This window comes from Aythya fuligula, chromosome 1 (genome assembly GCF_009819795.1).
Source record: "Aythya fuligula isolate bAytFul2 chromosome 1, bAytFul2.pri, whole genome shotgun sequence".
Lineage (NCBI taxonomy): Eukaryota > Metazoa > Chordata > Aves > Anseriformes > Anatidae > Aythya > Aythya fuligula.
Genome location: NC_045559.1, coordinates 92,877,375 through 92,899,341, shown reverse-complemented (window position 1 = coordinate 92,899,341; position 21,967 = coordinate 92,877,375). Strand labels below are relative to the sequence as shown.

General features: G+C 36.4%; 1 long non-coding RNA gene across 2 annotated transcripts in view; it reads left to right on the top strand.

Annotated features, from left to right (window-relative positions):
• The window catches only part of LOC116485528, a 54,462-nt gene that overhangs the window by 6,444 nt on the left and 26,051 nt on the right, over window positions 1-21,967 (top strand). For both annotated transcript variants that reach the window (XR_004252885.1, XR_004252886.1), the window contains exon 2: window positions 17,632-17,792. This is a non-coding gene — a long non-coding RNA (uncharacterized LOC116485528). The remainder of the gene's footprint in view (window positions 1-17,631; window positions 17,793-21,967) is intronic.

Here is a 21,967-nt window from a genome sequence, read left to right as displayed (position 1 = left end):
GAACAAGGACATTACAGATTTTCTATTGTCTTTTTGTTGCTTGAGAGAAAGTACGAAAAATTGCCCTTACATGTAAAATCGCCAATTAATATTTAAGTGCTTACACTGTAATATATGGCAATCACTGGGAAAGACAAACGTTGTATTTTACTGCCAGAATTCTGGAGAGAAAATGCAATAGAAACAAAAATAAACCCCTGTCAATCCACACACATAGCATGGGAGACCTGAAAACTCCAGAAGGATTAAGATAGACTGTAAAAGTTTGTCCATCAGTCAGCTTACTCTAAAATATAGTGGAATCTCATTGAAAACCAATTTGATCCTATTGATCAAATACAGGTTGAGAGATTAATGTTTTTTTTTGTGTTCATTAGAGTAATAGTTCTCTGTATTTGATGCTTGTCCTGTGCCTTGCAAATAATTTAACAGTTCTTGCAAGACAACAAAGCTGTGTTACGAGGTGCTATTTCCAACAGGACAAAAAGTTACCCAGCAAAAGCACATTATGCAAGTTTAGGTTAAACACAATCTTTTTGAATCGGTTTACTTCTCCGAAGTCTGTAACTGAAATGCTTTCATGCAACTTATGGGTGTCAAGACTTACTTATTTTTTGTGAGATTTATTGAGAATCTTTGACAGAGTACACAGTTTAGGAGCAGCAGTCCTACTTTCTGTGTGCAAATATGTGTGTCTAGGTCTCTTATTTTAGGAAAAAGTTGTTTGTTTGTTTGTTTGTTTGTTTGTTTCATGGCTAATGAGGTTTATGAAGTTGGCAGGCATTTCAAGTTGTAATTGTGAGTAACTGGATGTTAACCCAAATAACTTGCTCTCTTTGCACACATGATATAAGCAATAGGGGGAAAAGCAACACAGCAGAAACAGCTTGTATGGTTGTATGAACAAATTAAGTGACTACTGCCTCCCATCAAGTTTCTCACTGCAGCAAAGACTCCCTTTGCCTGGTGAATGGCTGGTGCCAAGACCATGTTGTCCCAACCACCAAATCAGCTTTCTATACTAATTAAAACTGTTGGAGTGCTCTGTTGGCATCTCTTGTGAAGATTGGCGGTAGACATAGGCATAAATATGTGATTGTGTCAGTGTAAATTCTCAATACCATTTATTTTGATACCTGGAATGTGAAAGAATAGGGCTTAATACTTTCAGTTTGTTTCTGCTGCTTTAATTAAAATCAATAACTGTCGCCATCATAATGGATAGTCTTCCAAGACGAATAATATTGACTTGTTGAGAGAGAATAAGGAATGAAGGGAAAGAAGCTGTAAGATCATGAATTGTCTTACTTGCTGGATATGTCAGGATCTTTCAAAAAATAATTTTCTGAAGAACAAATGGGGACTAGAGCTTTCTGGAAACCAGAGCAGCAGTACATTAAAAACTAAACAAACAATAAAAAGAAAAAAGTAAACAAAAAAAAACAACAACAAAATAAAATCTTGTTCTTACGAAAAGAAAAAAACCTCTAAAATGTTGCTCAATATCTTGATCTGCAGCTATTTGCAAGTTAGGTGCTGTTGTGGTTTAACTCGGCTGGCAGCCAAGCACCACACAGCCATTCACTCACCCTCCACCCTCACTGTCTGGTATGGGGGAGAGAATCAGGAAAACGAAGCCTGTGGGTTGAGATAAAGACAGTTTATTAGGACAGAAAAGAAGGGATGATGATAATAATAATAATAATAATAATAATAATAATAATAATAATAATAATAATAATAATAATAATGTGTACAAAATAAGTGATGCACAATGCAATTGCTCACCACCCGCTGACCGATGCCCAGTTTATCCCCGAGCAGCTGCCCCCCACCCCGGGTAGCCACCCCTATCTATTGTTTAGCATGACGCCAGATGCTATGGCCCTTTGGCCAGTTTGGGTCAGCTGTCCTGGGTCTGTCCCCTCCCAGCTCCTGCTGCACCCCCCAGCCTGCCCACTGGCAGGACAGAGCGAGAAGCTGGAAAAGTCCTTGGCTTAGTGTAAGCAAACACTGCAACAGTTAAAACATCAGCATGTTATCAGCACTCTTCTCATCCTAATCCAAAGCATAGCACCCTACAAGCTCCTAGGAGGAAAATTAACTCTATCCTAGCTGAAACGAGGACAGGTCCCTTCTTGACTTTTGTGTTTCGCATCATGTTGTCACCGAGGTTATGTTTTAAGGCTGTGATTTTTAGCTTAGAGCTCCAGGATATGCCTGAGCCCAAATTTTCTGGTCACTCATCTAACAGAATTACTTGCCTTTCTCATATCTAAAGTTACCGTACCGTCTTCTGTTACCCTATAGAAACTAATAACATGAACTTATATAGTTGCCTTCAGTACATGCACCTGAGATCTTGCTACATTGTTTTTGCAATGTAATTGTGAGGTCAGTGCAAAAACAGATGAGGTGAAATTGGAATTAAGGAATTAATCAGGGTTTTGTTATTAGCAAATGGAGAACCTGCAGAGCAGCTAGGTGCTTTCCTGATCCATCCAACACTTAACAAGTCACATTATATTATCCTATATCACATTATATTATACCTATGTTGTTCTTCATATGTTGTTTTAGGAAGCTACCCTTAGGGAGCAGAGTAAGAGGAGTTATTGCACAGGATTAGAATCGCAGGCCATATTAAAGTAATTTCTGACTTATTTAACGGTTTACATTTTATCCATCCAATATGTTATAAATGATCTGTATTGTTGCTAACAGAATGTGAAGAACAATGGAGATGATTTCATGAATCAGAGTATGCATATATACAATAAACTCCCAGGAGAGGGAGTAAATTTAGGGAGTATGGGAAGTCTGGAGCAGAGATTCTGGTGTATAAATAGGGGCTAATTTACTGAAGGAAAATATATAAATCGGAAGACTGGCGTATGGAATATCCCCTTGGTTATATGGAGAGAGAGAGAATTGTGTTCTTTATTTTCTCTGAGCCTGTCTGCTTTCTGACCTGGCCAAAGATATGTAGAACATAATTTGTAAAATTATTACAAGTAATATGTTTTATTATTTCAAAAATTATTTTTATGCCTTGATATCATTTTTTCTCCTCTTAAGGATATGCTGGGAAGAAACTGAGTTATTGCATTCAAGTAATTGTGAAGGCTGTTTCATTGCTGGTCTAAAAATGACAGTATGATAATTACTTGACAGATTCAGCAGTGGATGTTTTATTTCTCAGTCTCTCTAATTTCAGTATTACAGAACTTTCTCTTATAATACCATGAACGATGTCAGTCATTGATTTCTTGTATAAATGTAGGGGAAAAAAAGATCTGAAGATGTAGAAATATAGGAAAGAAAAGAGTAGTAAATGTAGAGAAAAGTAGAAAAAAGTCAAAACCCCATTTTAGTGCCTTTGGGTGTCCTAAGTATTGATACTGATAGATTTCAAAGGCTGTCTGTGGAGACTTCAGTTTGTTATTTTGCAAAGTTTCCATAGATAATTCTATGTCACACAGACTTTCCAGGACTGGGTCCTTTCTGACATTTTCTGTTTAGTCCTTTCATAAACAAAGACACAGGTTTTATGGTGATAAGGGATGGATCAAATGTTCAACACACGTGGAAGTGAAAACCTAGATAGTTTTGGGGTGTTTTGAAAGAGGAAAACAAGATAGTTTTTCCCCATAACTTGGATTGGAATAATGATATATATAAATAAGCAAGGCCTATTTTTGTAGGTGGTAATACCAGCATGTTGCGTATTTTGGAAGAAACAGCAAAGAGAAAAGCAAAAAGATTTAACCTCAAACTAATAGTTCTTATCTCTTTTTCTGAAATCATCAATAGCTATAATGCTTTCCCAGGAAATTTCTGAGTTCTACTTACAGGGATTCAACAGAGGTGCCTTGGGCACAACAATTTCTGAAGCCCTGTGACTCCACTTTCTGAATGAACACCTTTAATGTGTCATACCTGTCCTTCACAGTCATTGGTTGTTTTGTAAATCATGGCACTTGATAGCATATTGGATTCCCAAAAGACTATTAGCAATTAGGCAAGCCTTTTATTTTTTATTTATTTTTTTTTTCACTCTTATCTCTCATTCTATTTAAACCCGTCTCTTTTTCATGTCATTTTTTATTTATTTATTTATTTATTTATTTTTAAGGTTACGTAGTGTCTGCAGCTCAGTGCATTAGCAGTGCCCTGCAATCTGGGGCAGACAAGTTATATATCAGTAATTTAATAAGACATACAGAAAACAAAACAGCACACATTTATTTTGTTTTAAAATTGAGTAGGGTCAGTTTTGTGAGCAATGTATCTGCCAACTATTGTCATTGTTCTGTCTGGGTAAGCTCATTTATCTTGGTTAGTAAACAACTTAAAAGGCAAAGAAGGTGGATGGCCTAAAGAAGTGTTGTTAGGACACAGAATCTTTGATGTCTTGCCTAAACCCAGGCCAAATCAGATATTAGAAATCTACCACCACTAGGCAGTTAGAGAATGCAACTAAATATATGACTGTTATTAGACAGGTGACAGTGGAACAGACAGTTTTCACAGCTGGAAGGTCTGCAGAGTTCAATCAATCAAACTCAGGGTGTCTGCAAAGAAAACAATAAAGGTGCAAGTTCGTAACTTCATATAATCATGAACATTGGAGGTGCCCAAATTCAATTGACAAATCTTGAAAGTTAAGGGCCACTGACTGGAAACCTTTGGCATAGCTGATGATCCTAGAACTATTTTCCCCTTTTTAATCATATTTTTTTTGGCACTGGAATGCTTTGAATCTTCTGGTGTGAAACTACATGGTTTCTTGATACGAGAAGCAGTTGAAATAAACTGCACAAGTAGAAACTAGGGAACAGGTCATTTAGTTTTCCAGTCACTTAATTTCTTGCAGTTTATCAGTTTAACAGTCCTATAACAACAAATAACACAGTAATTTGGAAATGAAGCAATTTAAGCATGGATACACAAACATGTTGGATGATGGGGTAGGGTGTTCTCTGTTCAAGAACCACAGTAAAACCACTGTAAATTAAAAACATATAATCTTCCTGCATTAAAAAAATAATAAATAAATAAATAAATAATAATAATAATAATAATAAAACAAACAAACAAAAAAAAAAACAGCAAGAGCAAGATCTTACAAAGCATTTCTGGGACCATTAAAAATGGCCAAATTTCCCAGTAGAACTCATTACTCTAAGAGTATCTCTGTGGACTCCAAGGACCTCAGTTGTATTTGAGGAGTATCTCAAGGGTAGTTGCTTGCTCTCTCTCTGAAAGGAGCATTGCTTTGCTCTTTTACTAAAGGCAGCACATACTTAAAAGGATATGTTGGAGGGATAAAAAATAAATATGTTTTAGAATAGTATGTTGGCTTGGTAAGTCAACAGTTGCTGCATTGGGTGCAGGCTGCAAAACTATTCTATTGTGAAGAAGTTTGAAACACTGAATCATGTGAATCAGTAATGGAAAACCCCTATTAGGCCATGTACACTACTCAGTATTCAGAGTGCAATAAATCTCTCTAGTCCTGTTGTCCCTTTTTTCATTCAGATAGTATATTTCCTTTGACAATGTCTCTGTATTTCCTGAAGACTGTTTCACAACACACTGAGTTGTTGCTAACCTAATTTCTGGTGGTCTTTATTTTCTTGTATAAATAGTCAAGTTATTATTTTTTTAATTTATTTTATTTATTGTTATTATTGTATTATTTTGTTTTATTTTCCCATGTCAAATGGGTAAAGCTTGGGATTAGTATTTCTTAAATTTAGTACTTTTCATTGTTAGGCCTTGAGTCTGTTTTGCAGAAATGATCTTTGACTTCACAAATAAAAAATGCAGTGGGATATAATGCTTCTATTTCCTTGCTATTGACTCTTCCCAACATAGAACAGAATTTAGGGTAGAAATTTGATGAAAGAAAAGTCAGCAAAGAAGTCTAGTAAGCCACTTAGAAGTTTTTCTAGGAAGCTGTCAAAGTGCAGATGATATCATCTAAGTTGTTTCATTGCGTTTTGTTTGTTTTACTGAAGCTATAAATTTCTCGGGAGATGTAAATTACTTAATTTTTCTTAGTGTGCAGGTCATCAATGTGCAAGAGCGTTTGTTTGAGGAGGGTGGTAGGCACATATGAATGTATGAAGATTGCTATTAGAAAATAATAGGAAGCAGTTGGAGATGTACTAATCAAATATTTGGAGATGCAGAAGTAGCTGAATAGCTATTTTGGCTCTGTGGAGTTGACAGAAGAGAGTTGTTTAGTTTTCTCTTAAACTTCTAGATGTTCCCTCTCTCACACTTCAGAAAAGGATAACAAACAGTAATGATGTGAGGTCAGCTTGGTCATCCAGTTCACTTTACTTACAGGATTACTTTTTTTTTCAAAAGATAAGCATGGTCCACTGACCGTATTACAAACTACACTGTTAATTAACCTGTCATAGGACAACAGAGTTCCTTGGATATTGGGTGATAAAATGGCAACAGACCATGGACTAAGTTTGATGGATTTTATTATAACTCCACACAGTGATCACCAGCGTAATTCAACCTGAGTGGAATGCAAGCCATCTAAGCATAAGTAAAAGAGAAAGGGAAAAGCCACTTGCCATGTAGGCAAGGCATGATGCTATTAACAATTAGTCTTAACCACTGATAAGGAATGGTCAGAAAAGTGGTTGACTTCCAATGTTCTCCATCACAACGTTGAACATCTTTGCCAGGCAGCACCCCTGTACCAGCCAGCAAGAGCTACCCTCAGCTTGAGATGGGGAGCTACTTTTTGCAGCTTTCAGTCATCTGACCAGCAGGCTGATGCAAGAGTATAAGGTGTGTTTCTAGAAGATTTGCCAGTCTGTGAACAGCAAGCTATTGTCTGGTGAATAGTCTATCCATATGCTTGAGGAGGACATTGTCTAGACAGTAGACAAGCAAATGAGTAGATCAACACAGCTGTGTATCAAATAGTCCATTGATATCTTTAAGGACCACCATATGATAAATCACAGATTTGTTTGTATAAGTTGGCTATGCAAGCACCTCACTTTAGTGTTTTATTTTTTTTTTAATTGTCTCATGCCTTATTAAGGAAAGGAGCATCTCACCACATAGCCTACCAAAAGAGCAGAGCTGTGCAACATAATATGTACATAAAGAAAATGGACACAAATGAGTATCAAAATGATTGAACTGTGTGGTTTATATTGCACAAGACTAAGACATCTGGTAAAAAATTATTTGTGAAGTAACTTCCCGTATCAGACAAAACAATGACAAGCAGACTGTACAGACAGGTGAAAAAGGAAAATTAAACATAGAGTTTGGAACATTTTCTATGTTTGCATTATTTAACATTACATTTTCCTTAGTCACTTAAGTGGAACAATTCTGATGTAGCAGTGAAAATTAAAGGCCAAAGATCAAATCTGCCACTGTATTTTTTTAACTTTTTTTTTTTTTTCTCCACAGGCTAACTATGTTTATGAAAGCCTGAAATTATTCAAAGGTTGTAAGTGTCACTTCAGAACAGTTTATTGAGATTACTTAATTATAATATTTTAATATTATAACCTAGTTATAATATTTTCTACTTTACTACTTATTGAGGATCTATGTCATCTATATCATCTATTATTTTCAGAGAAGGAAATAAAGAACCCCCAGTTCTTTTAATGATGAAAAAAAAAAGATTAAATCAACAAGCTGTTTCTGTTTCAGTGACTATTGGTATCAGTAGTTACTGTACAAGTAATAATGTTGGAAATTTGTGAGAGGAACACACTTCGGACAAAAAAAAAAGAGAGAGAATGTGAAAAAGCATCTGAAGAAAGGATTTATCTGCTCAATTAATCTTAGTCTTAATCTCATTTGAAAGATGTAATTCTGTAATTTTTGTACATTTAGAGAGAAACTAGCAAGGTTCTATCCACTTTGAAATGTTCTGCAGATGGTACTAATAACCAGAACCAATATTTTGATGTTAAAAACTTGATAATAACTTCAGAGTTCACTGTAAAGTTTATATCTTTAAGTTTTCTTCCATGAGGTACAGCTTTCCAGCCCCCCAAAAATCCTATTATAATACAAGACCTAGTAGAGAGATCCTGATGAGCAGGAATAAGACAATTTATTTACTAAGAAGGTTCAACTTTTTCAGTATTTCTACACACAAAATATATTTTAATGAAAATGCTATGACACTGGTTATGACTATTCAAACTGGAAACTTTTATTGGAGTTTTTCAGTATGAACTGGTAAGCTTGAATACTGTAGCAAAACAAAGGGGTTCCTTAACGAATCAGAAGACCAACTGAGTCTGAGTTGGAAAGACAGCATAATGCCGCCTTCTCACTAAAGGACATAAAGAGTGGTTCAGTTGAAAAAAGTTTTCCAAGGTTAGCACAATGCTGGAAATAGAAAGACTTGGATTCTTGAGGGCTTTCTTGAACCAATAGAGGTCAGCAGACCAAAAGAAGCATAAAGTGTATTTAAAAGAATTTCTTTGCTTAATTGCATGGGACTGCCCTTCTCTTTTAGCTTACTTAAAATTAGCCATCTTGAGACAGTGGTTAACCACAGCAACTGCAGTATTTTTTTGCCTGACCTAGAATATAGGGAACCAAAAGTTTTTACTCTTGCTCCTGACAAGCGTAAACAAAACAATAAAAAAAAAAAAAACAACACACAAAACAACAACAACGACAACAAAAACTTTAAAAGTATTATTATCCCTAGATTAAAGAGGCATTAGACAGAAAAGGAGTGGATAATTTTCTTGTAACAAGTTATCAAACTACACTATACTTTTTCTCAGATACTTATAGACATGAGCATGTCAGTCAAAGGCTTCACAGGGATATTCTGTGGGTGCAGATGTGGATTTAAGAAGGCAAATTAGAGGATTAGAGGGTGTTGAGATGATCAGGACTGTCCTGAAAAGCAAGCACTGAATGTTACAGTCAGATGTTACTCTTCCTTCGGGTGTTGATCCAGAAGTATGGGAAGGTATATTTGCTCCAAAACCTAGAAATCTTGGAGTATATAAGTTTCGTTTTTCCAATTGTATTTCTTGGATGGTGTCCAGATCTTCAGAGCTTTGTTAGCTCACTTATAGCTGAATTTCATTGTCACTTATGTAGGTTAAGTTGGAAAATATCTGGCTCTATAAATAGATAGCATTTTACATAGCAGATATGTCGACATCTCTGAGAATTCTTTATTATTCCCAGAAAAAGGCACCTTTGGATACAGAAGCCAACTGTGGAACAAATCAGCATGTTCTTGAGTAGTAAGAAGATCCTGAAGTTTCCATGCTACGATTATGGAGAAGATTTATGTAGAAATGATCTGAGAGTTAATAATTGCTACCTTTCTCCCCCAGCTTCTAGTCAGTCAATATTCATCTATAAGAAAAATGAGAAAAGTTTGATTTACTGATGAGTGACCACTTTCTTGATTCCAGGAACTATATGACTTACTAAGTCATATAGTTTCTCGATGAAATATTTTTTTAAATTACATGATAAGAAGATGATTCAGTACAACCATGATAATAATGAACTAAGTTCTATTGTATAAGCATTAGCTACAGTAAAACTAAATGATTCACCTTGTACATGGGTATCATAAGTAATAAGATCAGCAGTCTTGCAACACCCTATCTCAGTTTGCATAAAATAAGGTGAAGAGTAGAAGACAGAGTAGACTGCTGTTTAAGACGGCTTTTAAGGTATTAATCTAATTTAATTTTGTAACTAAAACCATAACTTCCTGCTCTGTTTGCTGTAGCATTCCTTGGGTCATTCTGCTGAAGGCATTTTCTGTTTTGCATAGAGAAAAACACATGAACAAGATTTTGAGTATACAACAATTATTTGTTATTAATGCACACAGTAGTGGGATGGGACTAACATGTTGTTGGGTTGAGATTGTAGGTTCACTGTACTTTCACATGATGAGTCTATGCTGGCCAACAGTTTCCTGTTGAATTTGGAAGAGTAAAAATCCATAGTTTCTTGGAATGAAACAATCCACAGTTTTGCTGAGCTACCATTTCATCCACTCTGATTTGTTCTCTTAGTTTGAATTTTGTCACAGTGATGCCTTTTTAAGAATCTTTGATCTTGATTCTTGATAACTTTTACTAAAGTTTCATGTTGCCCCTTTTATTTCTGTGGACTTTCTTTATTTACGCTTTCTTTTCTTCTTGGTTGCCTGGTTGCCTATGATATCTCTGGCATTCAGATTAAGGTGAGAGTATAGTTAACGGTTTCACCGTTAATTAATTTCAATGAAGCTAGTCACATATTTTCTCCTCTCCTCCATTGCATATTTAAAAAGAAAAAAAAAAAAAAAGTACAAGCAGCTTATACTCATTACGGATATTAAAGACTGCTTGAAACTAAAACTTCTGATTTCAATACATGGTGCTATGTCACAGATGCATGAACACAGTAGTTTTCATTTGTGAAGCACATTAGTTCAATATCTCTAAATTCTCTCTCTCTCTCTCTTTTTTTTTTTTTTTTTCTTGTGGTAAAGTGTGGGAATATGAGTCCATCATCAAAAATAGTGTGAGAAGGTTTGCCAGGAAAAAGAAAAAACTTCCCCTCACAATTAGTGTTGTTTCTGCCAAAGACTAATCCCTTTAACTGAAGGGGAAAAATATCCTGAAACATTTGATAACGTGACATCTTTGTGTGTGATTTTTGATTGCCTGTTAAGTTAATATCGAAAAGCAAAAAGTTGTTATATGGATCCCAGAACACTGAGCTCAATTTAAAGAATGGACAGCTAATTTCAACACTGTCTTTTCAGGCCATAAATTTCACAGATTGAGTGTGAATAGCTGGAAGCAATGTTCTCTTTTCTTGATCTCAAATTCCACTGCTGTTCTTTTCACTGTGTCATTCTTGCTCTTCTGAAAGGAAGAAAGGAAGACTGAGACTGTCACTGGAAAACTTTCTAATGCTTCACAAAGGAAACTTACCTGCTCCTCTTGTTTGTAGGATAAGTAAATTGTGAGCTTTAGACCTGTTTTTAGCATGCTGTTCTCTTCTGTCTATTTACACTTTTATGAGTACCTTTGTGGATGCCTTCCTTAAAATGTGATTTTTCTAATGATGGCATAAAAGCCTTTCAAGATATAGCACAATCAGTTTGACTGCTGGCTAACTGTTTGCTGTTTCGTATATTGCTCACAGCATGAGAAATAGGACTTTGCACATACAACTTTGCTTAGCAGTGCAGTGGGAGGGCATTTATTTAACCTGAATGCTGTGCACAAGGAAACAGAATAAAAATTCAGTGTTATCTTCAGTAATTTTTGGAGCCATTTCATTCTTCAGTCTCCATCTTCTCCTGAGTACCATTTAAGAGCTTCCCCCCCCCCCCAAAAAAAAAAAAAATCTTATCTAAAAAATGGTTTGGGTTATTTGTTATTTAGGCTTTAGCTTTGTCTATCATGCTCATATCCCTTCTCAGTCTGAAAGTCTCAAAAATTTTAAGTGCTAAGGAGAGGATTTTGGTAACCTTGGGGTTTTTTTGTCAGTTATTCATTAACAGGGAGGGATTATTTTGTTTTTCACTAAAAATACAACAAGGTTCATCAGCTAATTTTACCAAATTGCCTTCTTTGCCTGGTCACCCATATATGGAATGGTTGTTATGAAGTGCTGTCCCCACTGTTACTCACCTTTGTTAGCTTTAAGTCTACAACTGCCTCACTAGGGGGTGAGGAGAGGCAGGTGACCTACTCTGTAAGCACCAGTGAAAGGACCCACGGGAATGGTGTTAAACTGAGACAGGGGAAGTTTAGGCTGGACATCAGGAAGAGGTTCTTCACCAAGAGGTTGGTTTCATACTGGTACAGGCTCCCCAGGGAAGTAGTCACTTCACCAAGCCTGTCTGAATTTAAAAAGCAATTGGACTGTGCACTTAGTCACATGGTCTAAACTTTTGGGTAGACATGTGAGGTGCCAGGAGTTGGACTTGATCCTTATGGATCCCTTCCAACTTGGGATATTCTGTGATTCTATGATTCTATGATTAAGTTCTCTGTTTGCATAACTTTAACTCCAGGTTCACTGTAATGTTTGAGTCATCTTAGCCAACACTGTGATGTCCTACAATGAAGTGTTTAAATGTCCAAAGCTGTTAAACCATGCTGGTTTGGCTCCCCAGCAAATCCAAACTGAAAACATGCCAATGTGACCAGATCAAATTCTGTTTCTCTTTGTGCAATATGGTAAATCTTTCTTATTCTGACTAAACTGTAGGGACTTCATGATGAGAAATGGACGTTATGTTGCAGTCTTTATGCATTCATAAATATTTGTGGTCTGGTGCTTTGTCTTCATTTGCTGTTTCATCTTTTTTTTTTTTTTTTTTTTTTTCCCTTTAGAGCAGACACACGAATAAATACTTTTCTAATCTAGCAGTTTACTATGCTTGAGTTTCTCAGCTTGTTTCTTATCTTCTGCCTGTAGAAAGATGAATCTTTGTGAACCCCTGGCTCCCTGCTAGGAGTTGTTTACAACTAATGTCTTCCCTAGTCATCTTTTCCTTTTGATGTCTATGAGAGGGGACTCTATTTTAAGACCACTTTACTTTCCTCTGCAGTTTCTCAGGGGATTATTTCTCTTGCTTTTTCACCTTCTCCTCAACATGACTGTTTTGAATATTTCTTTCATGACAGTTTTTTTTCCTAAGCTTTTCTCAAAATATAAGAACTTTACTTTTAAATACTCTCCAAATTACTGTTCAAAACCTGCAAAATGTAGTATGCCTCCTTTTTTTTTTTTTTTCTTTTTTTTTCATTTTCTGATTGCTTTTCATCATTTTATTCTCTTCTGCAAAGCAGCTGTATTGGTTGTTAAGATGGAAAAGAGTGCATTTTCCTGTCTGGCTGCCATTTTTGTTCAGTCTTGGAAAGACTCATCTGCTATATGTGAAAACAAAGCAGCCTTGATCCAGTCAAAGTCAGACCTCTGAGATCTGGCTTTTGAATCATTATGTTCTGGCTGTCATTAAGTATAGTCTTATGGAAGAAACCTATTAGGGGTGTAGATCAGGATAAAGTTTGTATTCTGTATCTAAATATTAATCATCAGTGATGTTTTGTCACTCACACCATGACTGTAGAAGCCCCGCCTCTATTTCAGCTGTGTATACTTCTTGCTGGGTGGACTTCATAGTCTAAACAGGAGGGTATACTAAACTGATTATCAGGGTAAGAAGTTAGATTTGTTATGCTTGTCCTTCCTTCCCTTGTAGTCTTACAAAATATAAACACCTGATTTCTCTCTCTTCTGTTCTCTCTCTCTTTCTCCTTTTAATTCTGGGTGACAGTTCTATGGTACGTTGAGCTAACCAGGGCAAAAATAAACAGCTTTGGTTCATTAACTGGAATGAAAAACTTGTGGAAGCTACATACAATAAACTCATCTCCATACTTCCCCTAGTCAGATCTCTGAAAGTTCTTGTGATAATAATGGTATTTTCATCTAATGTTTTCAGTTATTCAGGGAAAAATGAAAAATTATTTTTATTTTTTTGTTGTGTATTCATTGCTCTCCTCTGAAGTGACATAAAGGAGAATAATCTGATTCTGTGACAAACCCATTAGCCTAAACACCATTAATATCTGCCAATAATACATTTAATGACCTAAAACATTGTTAGCGATGGTCCTTGAAAATCTTAGATGATTATTGGTGCTATCCAGTTTGAAAGTGTTAGATTAAGCTGTCATACCAGGTGTGATTCTGGAGAGAGCAATTTAGAAAAAGAGCATAATTTTGATTCCCTAAGAAAACAGTTTAGCCAGAAAGCAGTAGGACTGATTCCTGCATTCCTGATAATAAAAAAATTCAAGGGAATTAACCTTATATTTTGGATGTCTGAACCAGATACCTACAGCTAATGGAATATTCCCCATCCCCCATTTTGACTTCATTTCTTCCTCTTTCTTCTCCATAATTATTTGCTTAATTCATAGTATGTCAAATGTGTGCATTGTATATAGTAGCTTGTTAATTCAGGCATAGCTGGAAGCCTTTAGTGGTTATTGTGGGCCATCTGGAACATGAACTTTAATCTACACATGCTGTATTTTAAATGGTCTGATGGACTCATTTTCCAAAGTTTAATTTGACAGAAGAGTGGTTTTATCTGTTATATCAATTAAAGCGGAATCTATTTATTATCACTCAACAATATTGTTTATGCTAAGTACTATAACTGTTAAACGCATTATGTTGCCCATATGGCAGCTATTGTGTCATTGTCTCTCTGCTCAAATATATATTTCTATTGGACCTTTTGCTTCTGTTCAGAGCATGCTAATCAGGAATGTAATTCTGAAATATAACCAAGAATTCAGCCCACAGAATTCTAATCAATGTGAAGGCTGAATATAGCAGAACAGAAAACAAAATGGAGATGATGCTATCCTACCTGAATTACTAAGCATGTTCTCCTATTAAATTTAACCAAAAAGGAAGTATTGTTCTACCTATTCTGAAATGATAAAAACATAGTGCCCGGTATATACTCACTCATCATGGCAAATCCGCTGTTGTTTAGAGAGCAAGCTGACTGTTAGTGTCACTATGCTCTTCAAAAATAATCATTTGCAAGAGATCTACATGGATTATTCTTTAGCCTCTTGTGGTAGGGGAATACTGTTTTAAGGTATATTTACATTTTGGTAGTTGGAAGCCTTCCAGAAACATAATGTGAAGGTTTCTTTTTGTGTCAGTCCTACAGAAATTCTGAAGGACGAACTTAAACTGAGTTCCCAAGTATTATAAAATGAGTAAAAATAAGTGTTGGGAGCAGTGGCATCTCTCTAATTCTTTTTCCTGAGCCTTAACAATGGCTAGTTACAAAAGCAGCTAAGAAGGCTCCATAGGTGATCTAGCACATATATTTTATATATTTTATAGTCCTTATAGCGTCCTAAAATCAAATTCCTGTTTTACTTTGAAGAATTCTTGGTTCAATGCATTATTACAGATTAATTATTCTGAGTTTTGGAAAACAGCCAGTTAAGATGGGCAGGAAGAGAAATGTTTGGTTTTGACCAACTACATAACAACTCTAACAGCATGTGACACTCTCTAAAACAATGCAACTTTTGGGGCATGTATGGGTACATATTTGTTATATTTTTATCATTATATTATTTATTTTATTTTTTTATCTTTATTTTTTTTTTAGCTCATGGTTTAATGGTAGGTGGATTATTGGAACTGATGATCTTAAACGTCTTATTCAAGAGAGAAATGATTCCAAGGGAGTTCCAGGCCATATTCCAACTCTGTCTACTTCGACTAAATCCTGCAGTTGTACTACTACATCCTACTGTTGCAAAATGTTACTTTAAATTTATTGGGCACATTTCTGAGAAATAAACATGAGCTCAAGGAACATGTGAAAAGGAAGAAAATTATTATTAATATTTTTGATCTAATTCTTTTCTTTCTGTTGTGGTATCAGCACTTGCTCTGTACAGACTACTCCTGAATGTCATGAAATATTCAACCAAGACAATTGAGTTTTGGTCACCAAAGCAAAGAACAAAATTCTTAATTATGTTACTGATCTCCCAGATTCTCCCTGTGAAGTTGGTGCTGGGGAAGGAAGATCAAAAGAATAATTGCACAATTATATGAATCTTCCCTTCTCTTTAAAGGATTCTGGTTTTGAATGGGTCTTGGAAGCTGCAGCATGCTTCAGTTCTGTCTGCATTCAGGAAAATGTATGAATACCTGAAGCAAAAGCAGAATTTTCCATACTTAACACTGCAAAAAGGATGGGGTTACTGTGGAGCTTCTCAGGAATATCTCACCCTTTTAATTTAACTCCTGTGTTTTCCTAAAGGTGATCACCAGCAGGGAACTTGCACATGGCTTCCATGTGGTCATACACTTCATTGTAACCAGTGCTGCAATTTTTGTACATAAAACTATCTTCAGTGCTTCATGGATTTTTAGTTACTTGTACTCAAAATGTCTGAATGTTTGAAGTAGTAAGTTACTGCCAAATGCAAATGAAATGATGATTGTGATGTGAAGTTAATAGCAATTTCTGAACATTTTTTTGTTCAGGAAAATCCTGTCAAAGTGCTTTGAGAAAATGAAGGGTGCATCAGGCTAAAACTTGTATCAGTCTATGTTCCCAAATCTCCCCATAGAACCTAATTTTCAGGCACTCTTTCTGGTCTCGACTCTCGAAGTCATACAGGAAATGAGGTACTTGCATGTACAGCACCCATGGAATTGGTGATCTGATAACCCTGCTATAGCCCATGCTATAAATGGGAAAATTCTTCCAGAGGGCTCTGCCAGTCTACCTCATACATGAACCCTTTACTGCCTTTGTCAGTCTTTCAGAGATAATATTTTGCATATGCCAGGCCATTTGTACCATCTGTAGCACAAAATTTTGTTGAGCAGAAGGAGCACAGACACTTGGATAATTGATTGGTCTTTTATTAGAGCAGGAATAGTTACTGAGGCAGAAAACTCGATACGAGGATTTTGCCATTTAAGTAAATAGAAATAGTGACCATATCTGTTTAGGCACTGCAAGTGTCAGTGCAAGGTAAACAGTCAAACTGAGACAACAAAGAAATATATGAAGTATGTGCTGTATTGTCTTATCTCAGCTGCTTGGTGTTGGAATGAATGGCTCACCTTTGCAACTTTGCAGGCTGAAAAAATAATTTATATGCATGTTTATAAAAATTAGTCTCACAGCTACTCCATGTTAAGGTGTTCATTTTTGGATCTTGACAAATGCAGTCCCTAGGGTTGAGTATTGTGGTAGTAAAATGACTGATTGCAACGTTTATCATCATGGCGCAATAACAAATAGCTCAGTCTGGCAGCCATCATTTTCCTAAACCCTTTTGTCAGTAAGTATGTGCTGACATAACTTTCATGGCAGTTGTATCTCTGTAGCCTGACTTTATTCCCTCATCCTTTACCTCATAATGTAAAGCATTGCTTCACAGATCCAGATGTGGTCCAGGCAATGAAAAGAAGCCAAAGCCAACTCATCCTATTACTCAAAATACTTTAGTGTTGACACAGTGAAAGGACACTACACATTCAATTAAGGGCTAATAGTTTGGCCTAGCTCCTAGAAAGGAGCCACAGCACTGTACAGCAGTAGTACAGTGCTCATTTCAGTGAGCCTATCATTGTAAAATTTGACAATTTCATGTATTCTGCACTTCATGGATTTAGGTTAAAATGTAAATTAAATTTGGGCACAACCCACCCAAGTTGTGAGTGCCCTGTTATACGCACTGAACTTTGATACTCACTGTGAAGAGGTAGTGTTATTGGTGGATTTTGTATTGGTCATGAGCTGTTTACAGAAACTTGATGAATTGAGCTCAAGTAGAAAGTTATCTTTCAGTGACAGATATATATAAAATCTATAAAATCTCCAAAAATTTAAAAATGTCTAATACTTCCTTGAATGATCACAGAACTATGTTACTAGCTGGCTTCTGCCTGGAGAGCACAGTTATCACATTTTCAAGGTATTAAAAAATATATATATATTGTCTTCACTACAGCATCCAAACAGATAGACTGTTTTCTCTTGACATTTTTGTTTGTTTGTAGTTTTTTTCAGAAACAAGCAAAGTAATAGCTGCAGTATGAATTCTGCCAGAGTCCAACACCCATGTTGCATAAGGGTTGAGGAGACTGATCTGGAATCCCAGTTGACAACACGAAGATGAACTCTCAGGGCTTGGGGTCTTGGCCATACATCATACAGATCTGTAAGTGGCTGTTCATTAACATAGGAACAAGTTCGAGTTGAGACTGTGGTGTCCTAGCAACAGAAAGCAAAATGTATGCAATTGTTTAATGCCTTAATTTACCAACTTCTTCATTTTGCATTCCACATGAATTTGAGATGAAAGCACCAATATATATATATTTGTATGTTTGCATATATACATAGATATTTTATTCAGTTATAGGTATATGCAAATACACACACACATATATATGCATGTGTGCATCCCTAGAATATATGGAAACCTCAGATTATGATCAGAAAATATTTATTCAAATTTCCATTTATGCTGTTGTGGAGGAAAGAAATAGATTTAAATGCAGAAACAGGTGAAGAGTCCATTATCAAATGAGTGACCTTGATATCATGGCAGTTTGCTGCATCATAGTGTTAGTCTAAGAACCTTTATAAAAATATCTTTTTACAAAACAAGGCAAGACATTAATGTGTTTAAAATATCCTCTAATGAATTCTGATCCTTTCTGTGCTGAAATCCAAGTGCATTTACAGATGGTTTTACCATATTCTATCCTATCGCAAAGAAAGAAAAAAAGCTGAAATTCAACTGGCTGGTTTCTCACTACTTCTCTAATCTGTCTATAATTTTGTGCATTTAGTCTGTGGGAGAGATTGGATAATTAAAGAATTCCATTACCTCAACTGCTTAAGCATTGTTACCTCCAGAGTTGGATTCAAAGGAGACTTTTTTTTGTTGTTTGACTTTTGAGGGAAGAACCTGTTTTTGCAGAGAAGGATTTCAAAAGCAATAAGAGAAGAATATGAACATAAGAGAAGAATATGAACATGCACATAAACTGAGAGGATGCATTCTAGCTTTGTGTTTATAGCACTGACATTTTATTTTACCTCTTTCTCATCATTGTTGAAAAAGTGTTTTGTATGACTTTTAGAAGGAAGTTCAATGGTTCCTTCAAGAGATGTTTCTCAAAAGGCAGAATTGGAAAGCCCACACTTATCTCATTCTGTTGATCATTTACTTCTGAGTCTGTGCCTGAAACAAGGGACAGTAATGGGCTATAGGTACTACTTCCACCCTACAGGGCTGTATAAGGCATGGTCAGCAAGCTACAGAGCTATATGGAAGAAGAATAAATAAATTTATTCTGGAACATTTTTCATTTCAGTGGATAAGAATACTTATCCTTATAACTGGTTAACACTCTGTGAAAGTGTTAGCCAAGTACAGGCTGCTGATCTGAGAAAGTGAGAAATATTTAGACTGCCTTAGCACTTCTTCCCACCAAGCTACTTCTAGATGTTTCTTGCTTGGTTTAAACACATTATTAGCAGGGGAGAGACAAGGAACTTCTTTTTTCCTCAATGACCCACTGTCTTCTCCTGCCCTCCCACAATCCTTTTTGTCTCTAGACATGTCTCTAGATGGTAAAAGGTGAAAAGGTTATTCCATATAATCCTGTAAAGGGGTTTTGTTGTTGTTTTTGTTGTTTTGGTTTTGTTGTTCTTGCTCTTGTTTTTTAATCTATAACTCAATGGCTAGTTCAATTGTATGACTTCTTAATATAACACAAGCGCTGGGCATCTCATCAACAGAGCTGGGGTGGGAACAGATTTCTTGATGGTGTAAGAAGGCCTCCCTATCTAAAACACAAAGAAAACAAGTTATTTCAAAGGTTTATATAGGGAGATGGAAGTTATACCAGAATATTTAGCAGCTTTGTGGCCTAGTTACCCACCTAGGATATGGAAGATAGTCATTAGATACAGGGGCTTACCTCATCTCGGGGCTGGACCCTGATACTGGCTCATGAATGTCTTCCTCTCCAAGTCCAGGTTTTCCATCATGGACCTGAGCAATTTTCTTAAGAAAACATGTTGTGTTTTCTTAAGATGTTGTGTTCCCATATATGTTTTATGTTTGGAGGAGGATCAGCCCTGAAGAGGGCTGTGTCCAGTGACTAGTCCAGTGACTAGGACTGGATGCATCTTTACCGTGCAAAGGGCAGGAAGCAGGAGCAACACAACCAGTTCTCCATGCTGTTGTCCTTGGGCTGCTCAGTACCACTCGGTACCCCACTAGGTTAATGACACTGCTCTGGGGGCTTCCTGCATGACTTACTCCCTCACCTGGCATTTCTAACATCCCCCCATGCTGCTCAGTAGAGAAAGGTCCTTAATTGGTGGTTGTGTTAGTGAAAACACATAGGCTTGGGCATTAGTCAGTCATCAGGGCAGAACTGAGAAAAACTGAAGTCCTTACAGACCTGATTCTCATAAATCTTTCCCTGGATGGGAATGACTTATTCCATTCTTGTAATATTCAAAGCAGGTAAATGTGAGTATTTATAACACCACAGAATTGTAGCTAACACTTCTTCACCCAGTCTCAAAATTTATGGTAACTTACTTTTCTAACTGCAGCAATTTGCCACAGGCCTTAAAAAGGATTTTGAGTATAAAACACCTTGGGGGATGGGGGGAGTGGAAAATAAATCAATCTCTGATGATCACAAAGTATTATGGTCACCATATAAAGCTGTAAATTCATATGTGACACTTAAATTGGGAATGTGTGTGTGTGCAGCAAATTATGCAGGGAGGAGAAATGTCTGAATTCAAATGATAGTGCAGGTCAGGGGAATTTCACCCCTTCAGATACTTAGTCTAAAAAAGACTCTGTATTTTGCAAGGTAGTTGCTCTTTACTAGCACATGGTAACCATGATTACCACTGCGTTTGCCAGGAGAGAAATACTCAAGAAAATTCCTACCAGTCCTCTTGGGGCAAAGAATTTTCCCTTGTGGAGCTACAGCTGGGTCTGTTTTCACTGCTGCACCTGGTATGTTCCTGATCTAAACCCAGCCCCTGTTTCCTCCAGTAGTTGGCAGGGAAGAAGTGTGCAAGCACATTCACATGTATGTTCAGCTCAGTGCTCCTTTGAACAAGCCTTTGATGCCTCTGAACCTGTGGCTAGCCTTTCAGGAGCAAACTGAAATCCTGCTGCCATCCGCAGACAGATTTGTTGCCATGTGTCACTTATTGTGGCTGTGACTATTTGCCCAGTAGCCCGGAGGGATCGCTATGGTGTCGTCAGTCCCTGTGGCCTCTTCAGCTTGGCTTTGCCTGTCAATAGCTCTCTGACTTTTTCCTTTGCTGTAGGTCACATGGATATTTCAGTGTTGTACCTACCTCTTGAATAGTTGCAGATCAATTTCTGGTGCACAAAACCATGGTCATTTTCACTTCTCACAATGATGTAATTCTCTGGAAGAGCAATCAAAGAAAATGTTATGTACAAACTGTATCATACATAGTAAGTGAAGGGTATAGCTACAATATACAGCTAATGACAGCAAATCAGATAAACTTAAATAGCATCTCCCTGGTGCTGTGAGGTGAATATTTTTCTCTTGTCTTCTCAAAGTTTCCATGCCAGCAATATATTATGATTTGACATTTAACATTTTGTTCTATTTTACTTTTGTCTGGGAGGGGTTAGACAGATTCTGTGATGTCCCACTCTCGAAAACTGAAATTAGGTTTAGGGGTGTGTGTGTGTGCATATGCATATATGTTCACATAAACACCCAAAGACATTTTAACTCTGTTGATAACTCAACAGGAAAATTAAGTATGTGCTTTATTGTTATCCTCTTTAAAAAAAAAAAAAAAAAAAAAAAAAAAAAAAAAAAAAAGTGAGTGGCTCAAAAACTAAAGCACTCGAATATTGCATATAATAACTATGTAATTGTGACTACTACTTGGTCTGGGAAGCATGATTTCTTATGCATATTTCTGTATTTATCGATGTATTATCTTAATAAGAAGGTATTTTAGAACGGTATTGCTTTAAGTTTGTAGGTTTCACTGTGGACTTGGCTAGGCAGAATGTGATTTGGATTTATTGAAGCAGATGTTAAGCAGAGAGAAGAGACTGACATGTCTGTAGTGGTTCCGTAACTGTCTGAATTATTGTCAAAATGCTAGCACTGGCACATCTCTAATTTAATACACATTTCAGCAGTGACCATGGTAATAAAATCTAAACTGTCTCATTCTTCTTTCATTAAAGGCAGAAAGGGGAAAAAAAAAGGGGGGAGGGGGTTGGGGACAGAGAGAGATCTGTATCAATATGAATACAGAGGTGCTTCTGATTGACATGAAAGTGTCCTTTTA